This window comes from Saccoglossus kowalevskii, chromosome 18 (assembly GCF_978046115.1).
Source record: "Saccoglossus kowalevskii chromosome 18, keSacKowa6.1, whole genome shotgun sequence".
Taxonomy (NCBI): Eukaryota; Metazoa; Hemichordata; class Enteropneusta; family Harrimaniidae; genus Saccoglossus; species Saccoglossus kowalevskii.
Genome location: NC_140658.1, coordinates 12,495,485 through 12,517,762, shown reverse-complemented (window position 1 = coordinate 12,517,762; position 22,278 = coordinate 12,495,485). Strand labels below are relative to the sequence as shown.

Sequence of the window (22,278 nt, the reverse complement as noted above, 5' to 3'; positions counted from 1 at the left end):
CACCATAAAAGTTGCCAAATATCCCACGTTTCTCTCAGCATTACCGGCAGAAAACATGGTGCAACAGATAACATCTTACAACTCATTTCAAATAACACACTTTTGAGAGTTTGTCGCGCATTTTTTTTTTAATTTATAAATTAGTATTGTCTGACCTAAATGCCAGACTTACTAACAAACTGAAAATAAAACAATATTGTAATGGAATTTATTCGGGGCTCCACTACAAAAAGAACGTTACCCGGCCGAGTAATTTAGGGGCGATAAACGACGACACTTTCTACCGCGATACCGTGTCGCACGGTGTTTTGGCGGACACACAGCACGCACTTTCTTCTCAGGGGGATCCTGGTACCGCCTCGGTCCAACCACTTCACGATGTTATCTAAATAAAACAATTCACACACGGATTGTGGATGAAAACAGAGTAGTTATATTCTCCATGAACCATCACATCAACGCCATGCTGCTCGAACAGAATTACAGAATGTGTTGGTTTCCGATCTCGTCTTGGGTACTTAGACTGTCTGTCACTCTGGTTGTTCTTCTCACAATTATTATCTTCACAAGGCACAGTCATGGTCTCAGTTTCAGTGTTCGCTGACTCTTCTGGCCCTCCAGGTGGGTCTAAAGGTAGAGTTTCAACAGCTTCTTGCTCTGTGCTACCAGTCACATCCAGTTGGTGATCACAGGTAGCGTCTGTGTTCACATTGGGCTTCAATAAAGTTGTTGAACAATATTCCACTGGTGCATCCGGCAACATGACAGGACTTAATGATTGGTCAGCAGAAATCTGGTCCGTCACCTTCGTAGTTTGGAGTTCTTCTGGGTGACCATCTTGTATTCTCTGTTCCAAGACTGCTAATGGTACACTGTCTAGCCAAGGGGGGATTGGTTTTCCTTGGTATCTTTTCAGTTTCTAATAATGAACTACTTTAAACTTGCTGCGGAGACTACGCTGGATGCGGTAAACCACATCAGATATTCTACTGACAACCATATATGGACCTTCAAAGTTCATTTGTAGTTTGGGGCTGAGACCTTTCCTCCTCCGTTCTTCCTTTAGCCACACAAACTCTCCGACTAGATACTCTTTCTTATCGAGGTAACGGTCATAATGTCTCTTTTGATGACGAGCACTTGCACCTAATCATTCTCGTGCCAATGCATGTGCACTCTGCATTTTGGCCTTTAGATCCAAAACATAGTCAGATTTACCACTGTCACACTCATTGTTGTTGACTTCAAACATTAAATCTACCGGTAATGTTACTTCTCGTCCCAACATCAAAAAGTTTGGGCTTTCCACTGTAGATGCATGTACGGATGAGCGATAGGCCATGGGCACATATGTCAAGAACTGATCCCAATCACGCTGGTGGGCCAATGGGTCTAGATAAGACTTAATTACTCCCACTACGACCTTCATATGCCTTTCTACTATTCCATCACTTTGAGGGTGTCGTGGAGTGGTGTAAGTTTTGGAAATTTCCAACAATGAACACACTTCCCGGAAGGTAGATGAGATAAAATCTCGTCCTCTGTCTGAATGAATTTCACCTGGCATACCAAAACGACTGAAGACAACACTAACCAATGCTTTGACAACTGTTGTTGCTTTCTCATCTTTCAAGGGTATACATTCTAGTCACTTAGTAAATTAGTCAGCAAAGACCAAGACCTTTTTGTTTCCCTCAGAACTTTCAGTAAAAGGCCCCAATGTGTCAATTGCCACTCGCTCCATTGGATTTCCTACAAAGTATGTTTGTAGTGGTGCCTTTCTTGGTTTTCGTGCAGATTGACATTGAGCACAAACATTGCAAGACCACATACATGCCCGCACATCTGAAGCCATGCCATACCAGAAATATCTCATTTTCAGTCTAGAAAGGGATTTTTCCATTCCTAAGTGACCACCAGATTTAGCAGTATGTAATTCTTGCAGTACACGTTCTCGACAATCAAATGGAAGGAACAATTGCCACCTCAACCTGAGACCATCAGGTGTTTCAAACAGGCGATACAAAACTCCATTATTTACTCGCAGATGATCATACACAGCCCAGCACATCTTAACCTCATGTGAGAACAATGAAATGTCCTTCCAAGCAGGTCTCTCTGCACCGGTTTCCACAGCAGAAATCAAAATTTTCATACCATCCACCTGAAGTTGTTTTACACGAAGTTCCATGTTGGTCCATAGTGGTTTTGCTACCAGTATCCCAACATCATGCTGCTCGCTTTTCTGACCAATATCAAGGTCTTTAGTACTATCAGAAGGGGAATCCATGCTCTTGGCCACCAAAGGCTTCCCTGCAGTCCCCATCCTCACAGATAGAGATTGAACAGCATCACCAACTTCTACATCTTTGTTATGCTCTGTACCTGCTACAGGTACATACTGTGGAGCTTTAGAATCTAACGCAAAAGTTCTCACATTTGTTTCCTCTAACTTTGCTGACATTCAGAAATATAGCTACTGGGGTGAATCTGTCCATATTGTTTGCACTGATATGATGGCAGGCGACTGAGGGCATCTGCATTAAAATGTTTCAGACCTGGTCAATGAACGATTTTAAAATCAAATTGTTGTAACATTTCTTGCCAACGGGCTAGTTGTCCTTCAGGATTACGGAAACGCATCAACCGAATTAGAGATGCATGGTCTGTACGCAATATGAAATGCCTCCCAGACAAATAATGACGGTAGTACTTTACATAGTTAACTACAGCTAACAACTCCCTCCTAGTTACACAGTACCGACGTTCAGCAGCAGACAGGACACGACCAGCATAACCAATTGGAATTTCTCTTTGTTGTCCTGGACTTGAGAGAGGACAGCACCTATGCCAGTATTGCTGGCATCAGTGTCCAGGACAAAAGTACCATGTTGAGAAGGAAAACCTAGACTTGGGGCTGTAGTCAAAGCTTTCTTTAGACTAGCAAATGCACTCTGGCATCTTTCGTTCCAGTTATAAACAACATTCTTTTTTGTCAGGTCATGTAATGGGCGAGACAACTCTGCAAAGCCTCCAACAAAACACCGATAATAAGACGCTAAACCTATGAATGCACGTACCTCGGATACAGATTGAGAGTGGGCCAATTTTGCAGAACCTCTACTTTACTAGAATCGGTTTCAACCCCCTTTGCTGAAATCCTGTGACCAAAAAATTCTACAACCTTACCAAACAGAATGCATTTGTTAGGCTTGAGCTTCAACCCTGTTTGCCTTAATCGAGTAAAAACCGTCTCCAGTCGAAGCAATGCATCACCAAAGGTCCTAGCAAAGACTATTATGTCATCTAGATATAAGAGTAGTATCTTCCATGACAGACCACTGAAGCAACGTTCCATTATTCGTTCAAATGTGCTTGGAGCATTAGCAAGACCAAAAGGACAAACATTCCACTGATACAATCCTGTTTTAGTACAAAATGCAGTGTAAGGCTTGGACTTCGGTTCCACCTCCACTTGCCAATAACCTGATTGCAAATCCAGCGTGGAAAACCACTGTGAACCATGAAGAGACTCTAGAATGTCATCAATTCGTGGGAGGGGAAAACTGTCTCTGACTGTTACAGCATTCAATCTTCTGTAGTCAACGCACAGTCGTTGAGATCCATCTCTTTTTTTACCAACACCACAGGAGAAGACCATGGACTGACAGAGTCCTCTATTAAACCTCTTTTCAACAAATCGCTTGTTTGCCTGTATATCTCCTCTTGCTTCCATCTAGGTGTACGATAAGGCACCTGTCTCACAGGATTTCCCTGTACTATGATTTTATGTTTTATTAAATCTGTCCTACCAAGGTCTCTATCATCACAACTGAATAGGTCACCGGATTTTCTCAACAATTCAGCAAACTCATGTTTCTGCTGAAGGTTCAGTTCTGTGCTACCCTTATTAAACAACTCAAGAAGATGACTAGGAACTATTGACTCATAAGATTCCGAAATATTAATAACAGAGGGTTCACAACTAGTAGTGTTTATCTCTTCACAATCACCACTATTATTAACATTGCCCTCAGGCAGATCAAACTGTTCAACTTCTCCTGTCCCAACTCGCAAAAGTGCTATAACTGTACCTGCCTTTAAGAACTGATCAATCTCATTCACATTGAGCACACGGACAGGTATTCTGGTACTCCAGGGATTCACAATAGCGTTACACACACCAATCCCATTTTCGAAAGATTTAGTTGAAACCGTAGGACCCAACAGTGCAGTGCACTCTGTGTCACATTTCATACAAGCAGTGACTCTATCTGTAGCTTTCCCACCATTAGTTTTATAACATGGTTTCAAGTAGTACCCAACCTCACCAATCCTTGGTGGTTTAACCTTTCTACCAATCACCAAAGATTCGCTCAATGCAGGGATATATGTGTCTTTGGTGACACTCATCCTCGAGACATAAGGTTTAAATTCAACATTATTATCAAGTTTATCAGAACATGTAATAATTTGTCCATCCATCTCCAACACTCCATTAAAAGCATCAATTTTACAATTCAATGGCCCAATAGAAGAAAGACCCAAGACATCAATGTCCCAAGGTTCCAACTCTACTATATACACTGGTACCAATACATGCTTTCCATTTAAAGCAATGTCTAAATGGCACATTCCAAGAATTTCCTGTTTACTGTCCCCAAAAAGAATAACTGACTCGTGAATGGCCTTCAGCTGAGGTCTATCTTTTTCTGGAATTTTGAGGAACCAATGTTCTGCAAGAAAGGTATCTGTGGCACCTGTGTGAAGTTGTATATGACCTTTGACACCCTGAATTGTTACTTCAGTGAATAGTTTAGTTTTACCAAACCAAGTAGTTCCACCATGTTTTAAATCATTCTTTGTAGCTTCATTGTTAACACCTTGGGCCAACCAGACATTACTCTTATTACCTATTTGGACTGGGGGTTGACCCGTACACCCAGTCCGCTGGTGTTTAAACTTCGCTCTTTTACTTCTAATGCAGGACATTCATAGCGTTTGTGTCCAGGTTGGTGACAATTCCAACACTCCAAGTTTTTGACTTTACCCTTGGAATATCTTTGACCTTTCCCCTGACCTTGATCTCGAGTCGAAGTTGAATTTTTCAGAGTAGTAATTTCACCCTGTATTTTATCAACACTCTGCAGCAACTGTTTCACAACACCAGTCAACTCATTTATTTTGTCAGCGGAGTCCTCTCTATCACCAACAACTCGTACAACAGGTCGTTTTCTGGGACCAGTTAGTGTCAAATAATTCTCCAATATGCTCTCACGCACTACTTCATCAAACATACACCCTGGTTTACGTGCAGTTTCATTAACTTTTCTACGAACTTCTGGAATATCTATTGCATTGAAGTAGGCATCGATACATAACTGCTCAAACATGTCACCCTTGGTATCGGGATAACCAACAGAAAATAGTTCTCTGATTTCTTGTGCCAAACCTTGTAAAGAATCACCATCTTTTCTCACACACTGTTTTAGTCGCAACCTACAGATATCCCTTCTACCTATGGAACCAAACCGATCAGCAAGTTTTTGGCAAAGTTGGGAATATGTCAGACTTTCAATATCCAGAGAGTTCAACAATTGCAGTGCAGGGCCAGTCAACAATGCCAACAAATACTCTTTGCGTTCCATTTCTTCAAGTTTGTGCATATCACAGTAAATCTTGAAATGGATTCGATATATATCCCACGATACATTTCCTGGATATCGTTCAGGGGTCAGCTTATAACGATATGAAGTGTGCCTAAATTTATTGTCAACCCAGGTACTCGTAACATGCTCCGTTTGACTGGGACTGTTAACCATAGGATGACTGGATTTAGTTCCCATAGCAACAGGCGGTTTCTGTTCAGGGTACATCGGGACACCAACGTTAGTCGCATGCACAGAAACATCACTAGTATTTTCCTTCACTTTATTACAAGTCGATTCTGGGGAAAAGTTCACAGACTTGTCAAATTCACGTTTAAAAACAGCATTATGCATGATCGGGGTTTGTGGTGAAAATAACACGTCACTATGCTTTTCCTGCCTTGTCTCTACAGGTTGATTTTCTCTGTCTGCTACCTTCAATACGGACTCAGACAAATAGAAAGATTGCCACGCCTTCCTTAATTCATTATTTTCCTTTTCAAGGCGTTCTTTTCATTTTATCACTTTCTTGTACTTTATCGCTTCCCGCCAAAGGGGTACTGTTCACTTGTTTCTGTGACGATGCAGAAAACCCAGAGTCAACATTAAATACAATCTCGCTATCAGAACCCTCCATACTACATCGATCGGACCAATCACCTCACGGTTATGAAAGAAGGAATGAAGAAAAAGTAGTATTGTATTTTTAGACAAGAAGGAGGTGTGACGCGTGACCGTACCGACTCGATAGAATTTCCCTAGCTAATAAACAACGTGATAGCAGACCCTGTAGTTCAAATACCCAGAACATTGAAAAAAAGAAGACAATTCGTTTTTCTCTCTGTCGGAAACCACATCGAGTGTGCAAAAATCACCGACGTTCAATCGCCAAATTACAACGTTCGTATCCACTGGCAATCTGATGAGTCAACACAAATATGGCCGACCAACATGTACTGAAATGGTAACGTGGTACTTACAAGCGGCCAAATTAAATACCCAAGCACAAAATCTGCTTTGGGCTGAGAATCGGAAAACTTGACAACTCAACAGTCATGCCACCGCTGCCCACCAAATGTAATGGAATTTATTCGGGGCTCCACTACAAAAAGAACGTTACCCGGCCGAGTAATTTAGGGGCGATAAACGACGACACTTTCTACCGCGATACCGTGTCGCACGGTGTTTTGGCGGACACACAGCACGCACTTTCTTCTCAGGGGGATCCTGGTACCGCCTCGGTCCAACCACTTCACGATGTTATCTGAATAAAACAATTCACACACGTATTGTGGATGAAAACAGAGTAGTTATATTCTCCATGAACCATCACATCAACGCCATGCTGCTCGAACAGAATTACAGAGTGTGTACATGTCAATCAAAAATAGTCATGTGATATTATATACTCAACCCGATAGGCTAATATCTGTAATAGGCGTACATCTAATACATATATGGAGTGGAATATTCCACCACTACCTGGCGACCCGAAAGGTCTACCTAGGTTAACAAATATCGTAGTTTAATAATGTAATAAAGCACAGGTTTCCATTACAATATTCATGGGGAGAAACTTGCGAAAATTTTATTCCAAAAAATAATAATTTCAAAGTCATAATATATCGTTTCAAAATGCCGCCATAGTTTATAATTTTGTTATTCTAACTCGCTATTTTATTATACGATACGTAGTTAGCCACTTTGTGTAGTGCGGTGCGTAAATACTTTTAGTGGGTCATATATGAATATATTTTATTCATAAAATGTCGATAAGAATTAGTGAAAGTATATACAGTCTGCGCACACATATTTCCCGCTATGGTATCTGGTATCACAAAAAACAGAACTTGTCATAAACGCGTGAATCGGATAACTGTTTGAATAGCCTAGTATCTATCTTATAAAAAAAGTGTGCATATTTTGTTTCCTCCCTTGTCATATATATAGTGCAGGCTGATTGATCGGAAAAAAGTATTAGTGATTTTCGGGGTTTCGGGTCGTTGGTACTTCAATTTAATGATGTATGATTGCTTCATTTACCAAACTGTATTTATTATATGATTTCCATTATTTTGAGCAAGGGTAAGGCCTTGTACAGTAGATCGTCAGGTCCCTGTGTGAATCACCATGATTTTCAGATATACAAGAGGTACTGAAGGTAAGGTTTTCTTTCAGTACAATACAATACAAATACATTTTAAACTACATCCGATTGTGGAGTCTATGTACGTGGGAGAATGAGGTTACCCTTTGCCACAACTACCTCCAGGTCACCCTTGGGGAAGGTGTAGCACCTTTGAGCCTTGGGTGCCAACTTCCCATATAACAAGTTTGGTTGACGTCAGTAAAGGCACACGGTCGTGAAACTCCTGCACAAACAGATCCGCATAGGTGGAAAATTTGTCATGTAAATATGTATAGTTTCAGTTGTTCTTAGCATTTGGCAGGGGGGGGGGGTCGTAACCTTTTGTGGTGAGAACCAGTGTGACTGGCCTGCCAACGGGGTGCTAAGGATTTCATTGGAAAAGTTATCAGTTACATCCGTTAATGTAATTTCGTTGTACATACCCGTAAATCAAAAATCACAATACAATACAATAACAATACCTGTCTAAAGTGTGACTACTATGCAGAATCAACCTGTGATGACCTGTGATACAAAATCATTTAACAAGAGCGCCATCTAGAGGCAATACCACTGTTAATAAATGTTGTCACCGTAGAGGGCATTAATTTGAGGTTAACGGGGTTTCCGCCATTGCGCGATTGAGTGCATGAAACAGATTTTACAGGGCGAGCTTATGTCAGGACTGAGGAATATTCCGAGCGAAGTAAGTGATCTATATCTACGATTAGAGTATACTCGTTAGATATTCATGTTTGAGTTATGGACCTCGTGAAATTATAATTAATACCTGTGAACACTGTATGTATGAACAGAACGCGTTTGTTGTCTCAGCGGCGTGTAATCTCAACACATGCGACCATTCCGTTTCTAGCTTTGCACTGGTGAGGAATAACTGATGGTAATAGTCTCACAGAATCGGGGGCGTTTCCTCGGTATATACGAATTTGTATATACAAATTACAATAACAATACAATTACAATACTTAAAGTGCCTGTGAAATGGCTGCTATTTTCACGTCTAAAATTATCAATTGATACATAAATATTATTAATTTGTATGTTTCTAAGCATAAATTATTTTTTTTAAGTGAAAAAATGTGTTTTAAACTCAGTCTACAGCAACTTTATTTTTTGTATTTTAAAACGAGGCTCCTCATTAGCTATTCATTTCCATACAGAAATTCCCCTTGTGACGTCAGAAAGGGAAGTTGCTGGGCAGCTCGCATTGCCGATACATGTAAATAAGGCAAATTTCTTGTGCAGTTTTCTCGTCTTTGACTAAATTGTCACTTATGTACTTTTTCGTCGAGGAAGAACGGACCATAATGAACACTTGGATATCAAATTTGTTGCATGGGGTTGAGTTAGCTGCGAGATATGTCCGTTCTGGTGTGGCTGGTCGCAGTGATGTCACCGTCCTCAGCGCACGTTTGTAAACTATCGCTGAACCTCGGCACTGGACAACTTTCGAGTCGGTAAGAAGTTCTAGTTTTTTTTGTTCTAGTTGAGCTTACTACTCTTTATAAAATATCTTATCGATAACTTCAAAGAAGTATGTGTGAACTCTTTATTATGCTCGATAAACTTAGATCGCGAATTTCCTCAGAAATATTGCCTGCTTCGTTCAAACGTGCATTGGCATCCATATTGGATTTTCGTTCATGGTCGAAGGCGTGAGTGTCTCGTGTGGCCCGAATGTCATCGGCGTTTTACTTTATCACGTTCGATTTTTTTTTTGCACAAATGAAACTCTTATTTTTTTCCACCATCAACAATTTCTGATATGCTTGTTAGGATCGGCCGACGTCTCTGTGGGTAGCTGCGGTTCCGTAGCTCTTTGATGCGACCTACAATCGAATTTTGCCTTAACAATTTCATTTGGACGTCTTTTTTTTAATTTTGTTGTTGTACGTCGAACATAGAGCTACGGGATCTATCACCGTTTAAAAACAGAAATCTGGCATACGTAAATTAAATCGCTTTTGCTTTCGATTACGATGGTGTGACATACCTTTATTGTGAATTGATAGCTGGATGAATAACATACAAACTTTTGTTTGCAATTTGTGTTTATAAATAAGCAATAATTTGGGATATTTTACAATTACCGCGGAAACCAAGCAAATTACGAGAAAACGACAGCCATTGACATCCCACACTCCTTAGCGCAGAATAAATGTAATCTCGTTTGGCGGTCATGTGATACAGTGGTGGAAGAATAAAACTCACTCTTCCCGTTATTCTAATTGTTCCAACAAAGCAATCACATACAGTATTTATAATTGTATGATTTTTGTTTAATAATAGAAACTAGTTGCGTAAACGCAATTTATCTACTGATTTCGGTCACGTGGTACAAAATTATAGGTCTCGCGTAATTTGCTATAGGTCTCGCGTAACTCTGTGGTCCAAAATGGCGTCTTTCGTCTTGTTATTTTTCTGCGACTCGGTGTACGGTAAATAAAGTCAATTTGTTATGACCACCGTCATCATTTCACAGCGCAAATAGGTTCTGGTCATTGTTTGGAAGTAAATAAACATAGTGAGTACTTTCGAAGGTCTTAAAATGTGATTTTCGCGACGACCAAATTTGGCATGTGGATTTTAACCGGTATTCAGTCGCACAAGGCCCCATAGCCCTATGGGCCGGCCAGAGTCAGTCACGTAAATAATGCGGTCGGCAACATAGGGCTATGATTCCACAGCTACTCTGTGGGCTGCTCTACACACGTAAAATGCCCAATGTTTTGACCTGGCTTCCCTTCACACGAAGCGCGGGTGTGCATTACATCCGCAAGTTTCAAAATTTTAAACGTAAATTTGAAAAATGTTTGGTGAAATAAAATTGACATATTATTATGAAAAGAAAATGAAGGAAAAAAAAATATTTTTTGAATAATCGTTTGAGAGGATTGGGTGGCAATTGCTTATACTTATGTACTAATTGTAAATGTGTTCAATATTTTTTTCATCCATAATTCAAACACATATATAACATAATAATAGTTTATTATAGTAAAAAAAGATGCATCATAAAACGAATGAATTACGTATAAACAAATGCCAAATAAAGATTGTGACCTTATTTATTTTCTAAACCTCCACAGGTTAACGAGGGGATACTTGAAGTTCCTTGAAAAAGACTACAGTACTACCAGAGTGAGCAGTAACAGATTTATCAATATTTATGTCAGAGAATTATTTAGGACTTAAATTACCAAATCTTGGTTTTTCATAGATTCCAAAATCTGAAGATGTGTTTCCTTTTTTTCATTGTCACACAGTGTCACTCAATTAAAACCATATACTATAGTAATAGTAATCCATGTACAAATTATATTTTATTCACATTATTTTCCTCACATACATGTACAGACAATCCATTGTTTACATTGTCATATTTCTTTGTTCATCACAAGTCTAAATAAAATTTGTGAACTGTGTAACGTAGCCTGTTTTTTATTAGCATAATTGTTGCAGCATCTGGAAATGTATTTACACTGTTATGTGAATCTTGTAGTGTGGCGATGAACTGCCGAGACTTTGTCAGGGTGGGCATACTGGCTGTTGAGTGGCAGGGGTGCATCATCAAGTGTATGTAATACACAATCTCCTCCAACATACAAGTCTAGTGTATTGAAGAGCTCTTCTACGTAATCTGTAAATTATAATGAGAGCATTTTGATTCAACAATAGTAGATAGAAAACCATAAAGAATCATATCATACATGCTCTATTGAAGTACATTTCCAGTAGAAGCATCAAAATTAAAATAAAAAGAAAACATATTTTGACATTCTAGACGTTAAACTATAGTGATCAATAAAATAGGGAAATAACTAAAAAAAACGACAAATCACAGTTACTAAATAAATGACCGCCGCGTGGAAATAGATTCAGTTGAAATGGGTGAACACGTCGGGTCACGACGAGGACAAGTGCGTGACTGGTGGCGTTTAATTGGATAACAAAAATAATTGAGAGCAACACACATACAGACAAATTCAGAGTGGACTCGAGTTAGCGTGATTGTCATACTTATTTACTTGGTGATAACGCATTGACAGCCAAAGCCCGGATTCTTATTCCATAAATGATTTCTAGACATCTCGACCCAAGACATTTCGACCCAAATTGAACATCTCGTCCCACCGCATCGACGCGACCCTGTCTCAATGTGGCGACGCGAACCTCTATCTAGTTCAACGTTGATCGACATCTTTTGATTCGAAACATCGTGTACTATCTACTAGTATTTCCAACGCGTGTGGTCGGCGCCTTTGATTGCGTTAATTTTGTTTTTTATTCGCGAAATCTATCACTGGCAGCGTTTGTTTTGTCATGTCTCATAACTGAAAGTCCAAGCTGACATCAGAGTTTTGGCTGTAGGTATGAAAAACGGGTCGGGATTTTTTGGGGTCGAGATGTCCAGTACCCCGATAAATTATTTCGCAGATCAAGCTAGAAGGAAAGTAACAGAGGTGTGAATTCGACATTCAGCACCAATCACCAAACAATTCAGAAACTTTTAGCCTGCGAAAATGAAAACAATTAGCAGTGTGTGAGGACTGCGTAATTTCCTGTTTGTCCGACGCGTCGTTTTCGTGTTACTATCAAAAATTATTGATACCTTTACATAACGCAAACTTAATTGTCTCTATAAAGCGATAATCAGGATGACAAAAAAAGTCAAATGATTTGAAACACTTACCCGACGTCTCTCTCTCTTCTGAAATCCGCCTCGGTGATCATGGGCTGGTTCGGAATCTATTTCCTTCAAAATTGTTGGTATTGCGCCAGGTTTAAGTTGTCGGCGCTTCTCTTTAAAACCTAGTTGTTTTTTTCACGGCCGAAGACAGTTTTTCGAAAAAAGAATCTGAGGTGAAGTGGACACTACATATGACGCTGTAAGGAGAAGGTCCACCCCAACCTTTTTTCGTTGTTTTCACGGCTTTCGTCTACTGACGTCGCACCTTCGGATCGTTTGGAAAAGTGTGAATACTTACACTATGACTATACGTATTACTGCAACCGCCCACAACACAATGTTTAACCATCACAAACGTTTGTTCTGAAAACAACTTCTAAAAACTCTCTATCTCAAAAAAAAAAAAATTGGCAAAAAAAAGAAATGCCGACCGAAAAATGTATATCGTTTAAATGTATGTTGAATCACGCAGTGTTATATAAGTACAACTCAATAGTATGGCTTCCTCTCATATGTTGGCATTTGGTGGCGCACTTTCGGCGAGAGTCGGAAATCCGGAAACAGTCGACCGTTTCAGGATAGGTGGGCGTGGCTACAGCACGAGATATATCTTAAATTTACTTGGATATGAGTAACCATTTTGACAAAAAAAATCAATAACTGCCCACTTCAGTAAGACACGGATCTAAAATAGTTAACGTGAGAGTGGGCATTGCACAGGCACTTTAAGATGTTACACATAAGGTAAAACAAATCACATGACAATATGATAATAACGGTAATAAATCATAGCTTAAAAGTTGAACAGAACGATGAAGGGTCACGTACTTCGTTGCAAAATGGTCGTATGGTCATTTAAAATTATTAAATGAGAGTTGTCTACACCAAAATAATTTGTTCACACATTTATTCTCTCAATTTAACAACTTGTAATTGTGGCAGTTAATCAAACGTGTGTTGTTTACACCAAAATAAGACTCAAATATTAGTCCATACATTTATTCTCTCAATTTAACAACTTGTAATGGTGTAAAATTATTGAACGAGAGTTGTCTACACCAAAATAAGTCTCAATTTATTGTCCACACATTTATTTTCACAATTTAACACCTTTTAATGGTGAAAGTTAATTAAACGTGACTTGTCTACACCAAAATAAGTCTAAAATATTTGTCCACATATTTATTATCACAATTTAACCATTTGTTAATGGTGGAAAGTTAATTAAACGCAACTTGTCTACAGCAAGATAAGTCACAATTTTTTTTCCACACATTTATTCTCTCAATTTAACAACTTGTAATTGTGGGAATTAATCAAACATGAGTTGTTTACACCAAAATTAATATTAAATATTTGTTGAGACATTTATTCTCTCAATTTAACAACTTGTTGTTGTGGGAATTAATCAAACATGAGTTGTTTACACCAAAATAAGTATTAAATATTTGTTGAGACATTTATTCTCTCAATTTAACAACTTGTAATTGTTGGAATTAATCAAACATGAGTTGTTTACACCAAAATAAATATTAAATATTTGTTGAGACATTTATTCTCTCAATTTGACAACTTGTTGTTGTGGGAATTAATCAAACATGAGTTGTTTACACCAAAATAAATATTAAATATTTGTTGAGACATTTATTCTCTCAATTTAACAACTTGTAATTGTGGGAGTTAATCAAACGTGAGTTGTTTACACCAAAATAAGTATTAAATATTTGTTGAGACATTTATTCTCTCAATTTAACAACTTGTAATTGTGGGAATTAATCAAACATGAGTTTTTTACACCAAAATAAGACTCAAATATTAGTCCATACAAATTATTTCCTCAATTTAACAAGTTGTACTGGTGTAAAATTATTAAACGAGAGTTGCCTACACCAAAATAAGTCTCGATTTTTTGTCCACACATTTATTTTCACAATTTAACAACTTGTTATGGTGTAAAATTATTAAATGGTGTAAAAGTATTAAATGAGAGTTGTCTACACCAAAATAATTTGTTCACACATTTATTCTCTCACTTTAACAACTTGTAATTGTGGGAATTAATCAAACGTGAGTTCTTTACACCAAAATAAGACTCAAATATTAGTCCATACATTTATTTCCTCAACTTAACAAATTGTACTGGTGGAAATTAATTACGCGCAACTTGTCTACACCAAAATAAGTCTCAAATATTTTTCCACACAATTATTGTCACAATTTAACCACTTGTTAATAGTGGAAATTACTTAAACACAACTTGTTTAATCAGTTGACTTCAATGCAACTTACTCGCAGACAGTGCACAAAAGAGTATCATTATTGAACAATTATTAACAGGAACGTGTCTTGGCATTAGGGTTAGGGTCGGGTCAGGTATGAACAACGCAAATGGAAAACACCCAATTGGCAGGATGTACACTAACGGGTTATGGGATGCATATAGTTTACACAAGTAAAAACACAAAATGGGCAATTTTTTGGACAATTGTAATTCAAAAATAGAAACGTGTTATATTTCTATATATATGCACACTGTATAGTCTCATCAAATGCAAACACAACCAGTCAATCCATCGTGGTCTTGTGGGTCAGTTGTCAAATTCAAAGTCAAAGGTCATGCACTTTGTTGCAACCTGGCCGTGATTTTAAAACTAGGTCATGGCGAGACAGACAAAGAAGACATCATCAACACTCAAATATTACAATAAAACAGGGAAGTGGTAGCATATTACAACGTAGCAAAATGGGAAATAAAAAAACAAAATACAAACGCCAAGGGTGTGAATTACACTGGATAAACAGATGCAAATACCAAAGCAATCGTTATAGCTTTCCCATTCAACTAATCAGAACATTGAAGTAGTCAGCAAAATGAACACTAGTCAAAGAACAACCCTGTGGAATGGTACACAAATAAAACAAAATTAGCTTTAAAATCAAATAAACTGAAAAACATCAAACCATAAAATGTAAATAAAGAATATTAGAAAAGAAAAACCGCATGATACGCTGCCATGCAGAACTAAAAAAATAAGTAAGAAAACAGCATATTAAGTAAACATGGTAATTAAACTGAAAATTACCTGATTTTGACAAGTAATAAACAGAAACAAAGTTAGTTTTGCTCGATATTAAAGTGTCGAAATGGTGTGCCCTATATTTGCAAAATCAATTCAGGAGAGAGAGGAATACCCTCTGCGGTATAGTGGTATTTATACCCTATGTGGAATTCATTAAGGGTTTGAATTCAGAAGTTAACATTTTTTCAACATCAAATATTCATTCTAAGGATTTATTTCTTTATCTTATGTACTTGCAGTTGTGGAAATTAATCGAACGAGGTATTTACACCATAATTATTTTTTTTCTCAATTTAACAACTTGCGTTCAAAAGTATAAAGAAAATAAATATGACAACAAAAAATACTAAAACCGAGACTTCTTGAAGGAAATGATAAATTTGAAAAGTAATTAACTATCAATGGATCTACCATCACGTCGTTGCCCATGGAAGACTTAACACAATAAAGGATGCTTATTGGTAACCAGAAACACATTTTAATCAGCTATATATTTGCTCACTAATTAGTTCAAGAGTACGGTTTAATTGTTTAGCAAGCACAATTAATTTGAGTAGGAAAATAATTAACAATCTCCGACTTAGATGGATACTTCCTAACTACGTTGTTTTGCATTAGATGTATGGTATGTAAATTACCGGCACGTGTTCAACGCTAACAGCGGAGCATTAAAACAAAGGCTTAGTGACAGAAGGGCTCAAATTTACATAATTCACACCAAAATGATGTAATGATGATTTCAAAGTTATGATTTTATGTTATTTTATTTTATGTAGAAGAGCTGTTGGAGACTGGGTTATACCAATGACTTGTATTCATCATTCAAATCTCTGAACTCTTTGTAGTCTCAATGATTTTGTTTGCTTTATTGTTAATCTTTTGTGTGTAATCAGTGTTTTCCCAAGGTCACAAACAGCTGGTAGCATTGTCATGCTTGGTGGTCAATGCCACGCTCCAAACCATTTCAGATCTATTGTTAATAATTTCAATTGATTATTGTTCTATAAGTCAGAAAGCAGCTAAGTTCAATTAGTTCAACATGTATGTGTAATTAGTCTGGTACGTGACTGGCTAATCATCTCGATGCCAAAGAAAATATTTAAAAAAAATGAAAAATAGCAAATTTATGTCGAAATGTACAACATGCTTATGGTACTTCAGAAATCACGTAGAAATCACGACCAACATCTGATTTGAAAAAAAACGTTTGAAATAATACTAATTCTGGTGTTGAAAATAAAAGTGCTACTCGTACTGAAGAATAAATTAAGCAAATTGCTTGCTAAATATGAGGCAAATTGTTCGCCACTCTTGACACAACCAAACACTGGTATTTTTTATCATTTATACTTTAAGTACTTTAATAACTACATAATCTTTTATACTATTTTAACTTAGATATATATATTGGATAGAATCAGATTGTATAGTGTAGTGTAGTGTAGTGTACAGACTAAAGGTTTCACATGCAGAATCCACTTCAGGTAAGTGTAGTTCATTTCGATAATTTTAAATATGTATATATGTATATTGTTATGTCTTATTCTACTTTCATACATTCTACCAACATTTTATCCACATGTAGCTATCATGCCAGGTTTTGTGGATACATAGAAAACTAGCGTTCTATAGAAAGATATCTCAATACATTGTGTCTACATATTGGTTCTGCACATGAAACTTGTATTCTACCTAAATAGGCTGCTCTGATATCACACCATACTTTTACTTTGGTACATTGCATCTACATTGTATATTATCCATGCTTCTGTAAAGACACAGATAAAACAAGCATGCACTACGTTCAATTACCACTGTAGGCATTATTCTGCCATTCAACCAAGGACGAAGACAAAAATCTATGTCAGGGAAAGCCCTATGACTTCATATATTTTTCTTCCACATCATGAACCACGTCACCGAGGCAAGGCAGGGGACATAATCTTGCCTTATGACTTCACTTCTGTTTTTCTCTGCATCAAGTGAGCATCCTAGCAAAAACAGTGTGATTCAGTCTCCAGTTTTTCGACTGAGATTTCTGAAGAAGCTGTGAACCGTTGGTAACAGTAGACGTAGTGGCTGGTAGGCTAATTTGTTTTTCTTATTTTTGTGTGTGCAAAAGAATTCAGGTTTATCTGAGCGAGCTACAAACGACCTGGCCAAGGCAAATAGGGATTCCACCAATGCAGCCTACGTCCTAAAATGGCGGGCATACGTTGGTGTAGTGGAAGGGAGGTTGATCCATGCCATCTCTGTTGACCATGTAGCTGACGTTTTCATCCATTTGTTTGACGAGTTGGGCTTGTCCTATGCAGCGATCATTGGCCTTGTTACCCACCATCGAGAATTGCTTCTATGCCCAGTTTGGGTGTTGAGTTACTACGAGAATCGTACTAAGGAATCGAGGCATGGCAGCAAGCACATGTTTATGTGTTATGACTAGGGTAAGCAGGACAAACCATTCTCCCCGACTTCCATTTCCTGGTGGATCACTGCGGCAGTGTGCATGATTTATTACTATTGGCTATATGCCAGCATTGTCACCCATCATAGAGAATTGCCTCTATGCCCAGTTCGAGCGTTGAGTTACTACGAGAATCGTACTAGGGAATCGAGGCATGGCAGCAAGCACATGTTCATGTGTTATGACCAGGGTAAGTAGGACAGATCAGTCTACCCGACTTCATTTCCAGGTGAATCACTGCGTCAGTGTGCAAGGTCTGTGACCATCTGGCATCCTCGACACAGGGTCTACAGACACACAGAGTACGAGCACATGGGCTTTGTGCGATCACTGAATCATTGGCTCTTGCATCAGGTGCCCTCCCACTCTAGCATATACCGAGGGCGGGCATTTATTACCAAAGAGACACCCAAACAATTGAGGAAGGTCCTTTTACGGTGGGACCCGTTCTAGTGGGTGAGACTTTGGTTACTGAGCAAGCCCAGATGAACACAGGGATCACTGCGCATAGGGGAAAGAGTAGTCTCTGCTACAGATTTGTGCAGAGAAGTTTCTCCCGTCAGCACTTCTTGGACATGTCCAGGTCTCATTTTCGGCCTATGCCCTCATGCAGAACTGTTTCAGCCTCTTTTTTTTCGGAAAGCAAGTCACTCAAGCATCTGAGTTTAGGTCTAGCATTGTCGGGCAACTCTGTCACCATTTCTGCAGTTGCTTTGTTATGGGTACGACACTGTCAAGTTAAGACACCGTCACTGGTCTTATCTAAGTGGTAGTCGTAAGCAGGGAATATTGTGCCGGGCTGGGACACCCTTTTTTGCATGGAAACCCACCATCTTTCTGCGTCTGACTCAAAATGGTCATTCTAACTGACAAGGTCCCTACTGTGGAAGAAAATCTATGAGCTCATGGGGCTTCCCCTGACCTAGATTTCTCTCTCTGTTGCTGGCTGAATCACAGATAATGTTGACTGACATGAGTCTATGGTGGGTATGAACTATGTGAATAGATGGGTTGAAAACCCTCTGCATAAATTCACTATGATAAATTACCCACCTTAGACTCCAGCCAGTGTCTAATTCTAGCTATATAGTCTGCTATGGTATCACAGCATACTATTACTGTAATACACTGTATCTACATGTATGTAACATTCCAGGCCATTCCATGTATAAGGGGCATACTAGCTAGATAACCTATTACATCACACCATACTTTTACTTTAATACATGTGCATCTACATGTGGGTAAGATTCCAGGCCCTAAAGGGACGCATGTATAAGGGGCATACTAGCTAGATAGGCTGCTCTGATTTAATAACATACTTTCACTTTAATGCAATGCATCTACATGTAGGTAATAATCCAGGCTCAAAAAAGTCAAACATATAACGAGCATTCTAGCAAGCTAAGCCCATCAAATTATATAATACGTTTACTTTAGTACATTGTATATACATGTAATATTTTTGGTTTTACAAAGACACATAGATAACTAGCATTTTGGCTAGTTAGGCTGCTCTGATATCACACCATACTTTATCTTTATTTTAATAAATTACATCCACAATTAGATATTGTTCTTTGTTCTACAAAGACACTTAGATAACTAGCATTCGAGCTAGATAGGCTGCTCTGATATCACATCACACCATACTTTTACTGTATAAGTTATGTGGAAAGCGTCAACAAATTGTTGATTGTTTTTCATGACATGCGCATAGAATTTTATTCCAAGCGATTCTACATTGAACATAATTACTAATAACCGTGAATGGAACGAGATTGTCGATCGACCACACACCATCGTGTGGAGTTTTACTGATGAGCGCAGTGAGCGAAGATTGTTGAATAAATAAAAATGTACATCGAGTGCATATACTAGTATATCATAACTACAGGCAAAATTGTTATTACGGCTTAAGAATGCCGTTTATCGTAGACAAGTTGACTTCAACCACCGTCTGTGTTTTCAGACAGACACTATATATTCTGTCTGGTTTTGACAAACTCTGATTTCTTTCCTGTAATTCATTCCATTGTATGTATCAGCAATGCACCGGTAGCGTTTAATACACCTCATATTCAAAGTAGGCATTTTGAAAACGATGTGGGTGGGGCTTACAGTGCCGGCAAATTGGAAACTCGACGCTTTTGAAAACCATTTTTCCGGCAAAATTCATTACTATTCTTTTTTTATTTATAACTAACCTGAACATTCATGGCGCCACTCACGTTTGAAAAACAGAAATATAATATTTTTTGTGGAGCTTTTATACACAGATATTAATGTGAGTGAGGCGACTTTACTTGAATAATAAACTCCACCCGCGCCTGTTTATAAACCATGTCGATCTTTAATACATTGTATCTACATGTAGGTAATAATCCAGGCTCTAATAAGACAAATATGCAACGAGCATTTTAGCCAGATAAGCTGATCTGATATCACATCATACCATACGTTTACTTTAATACATTGCATCTACATTGTATTATCCATAGTTCTGTGAAGATATGTAGGTAATATTCCAGTCTCCAAACAGAAACGTAAATAACTAGCATTCTAGCTATGTAGGCTGCTCTGATATCACACCTTTCTTTTATTATCATTTTTTATTGTACCAAATGTAGCTATTTTCATAGACTCTGAGACACACAGAAAATTAGCTAGATATGGTGCTTTGTGATCACATAATACTTTTACATTGATACGTTATCTCTAAATAGTATTTACATGTAGCTATGTTGATAAACTCTGTAGAGACACATATAAATCTTATATTACAGATAGATAGGCTGCATTGTTATCACACCATATTTTTATTTAGATACATTCCACTTACAGTGTATTTACATGTATGTTTTATCCTAGGTTCTGTAGAGACACATATAAAACTAGCATTCGAGCTAGACCCGCTTATTATGCTGGAATCATTCTTGTCAGATAACAATCTACAATACCAGTTAATAATATTTTGATAGGTTTAGGCTAGGCTTTGTAGAAGCACATAAATACATGGTATACTGCAGTTAGATATCCATCATTTCATGATGTTGCACTCCAAATATATTTTGTTGTATTGTTTCATTCTGTTATTTTGTAGGTGAAAACTGAACTTGCTGCCAATTTATAGATGAAGAACACTTCACACAATGAAGCCCTGGAACACAATGTAGTACATTTCATTTCCCAAGATTTTCAAGATTTCCAGAGAAGTGAGACGAATTCCTAAACATTTGTATACTCAAGTCACTGAAAATATATATGAAACTTACCAACATATACACATAGAGAATTATGCTTGCAATGTCACATGGTATGCTTTGAATTATTAATGAAAACAACAACACAACTAAAATGTGCGATATTAGAATTGTATATTAGTTCATTGGGGGGAAATGTGTAATGTGATTGCTTGCTGAGTTTTGTTGATTTATTACAATCTAGTATATTTCAAATTTACCACATCCAATAAGATTACCTGCATACAGCATTCTAACCCGTACGCTCAGCTATACTTATATAACCACATAATGGAAGTAAATACAGACTGCAAAAGGCCATATACCAGTACAGCTTTTGACAAAATCAACAGAGAACCTAAATGTGTGCAGTCCATGGAAAAGGTGTTTCAGTGCATGCAATGTAAAAATAGCTTCACTCAGTCTGGTGGTCTAAAACATCATATGCTTACACATACAGGATCGAAGTCATTCCAGTGCAAAACATGTAAGAAGTGTTTTACTCAGTCGTGCCATCTAAAAGACCACATGCTTGTACATTCACGGGTGAAGCCATTTCAGTACAAACAATGTGACAAATGCTTCACTCAGTCGGGTAATCTAAAACAGCACATGCATACACATACAGGATGTAAGCCATTTCAGTGCAAACAATGCAAGGAATGCTTCACTCAGTCTAGTAGTCTAAAATATCACATGCTTATACATACAGGATTGAAGCCATTTCAGTGCAAACAATGCGAGAAATGCTTCACTCAGTCTGGTGGTCAAAAATATCACATGCTTACACATACAGGATTGAAGCCATTTCAGTGCAAACAATGCAAGAAATGCTTCACTCAGTCTGGTGGTCTAAAATATCACATGCTTACACATACAGGATTGAAGCCATTTCAGTGTAAAAAATGTAAGAAGCGTTATACTAGTTTAAGGTATCTAAAAGAGCACATGCTTTGTACATACAGAGGTGAAGCCATTTCAGTGCAAACAATGTGACAAACGCTT

The 22,278-nt window shown here is 37.9% G+C and overlaps 1 long non-coding RNA gene across 1 annotated transcript; it reads left to right on the top strand.

Annotated features, from left to right (window-relative positions):
- Positions 1-8,409: 8,409 nt before the first annotated feature.
- Positions 8,410-21,389, top strand: LOC146731567 (uncharacterized). The gene is made up of 3 exons (XR_014926995.1): positions 8,410-8,482; positions 16,966-17,051; positions 21,135-21,389. It is a non-coding gene; the product is annotated as an uncharacterized LOC146731567 (long non-coding RNA).
- Positions 21,390-22,278: the final 889 nt, after the last annotated feature.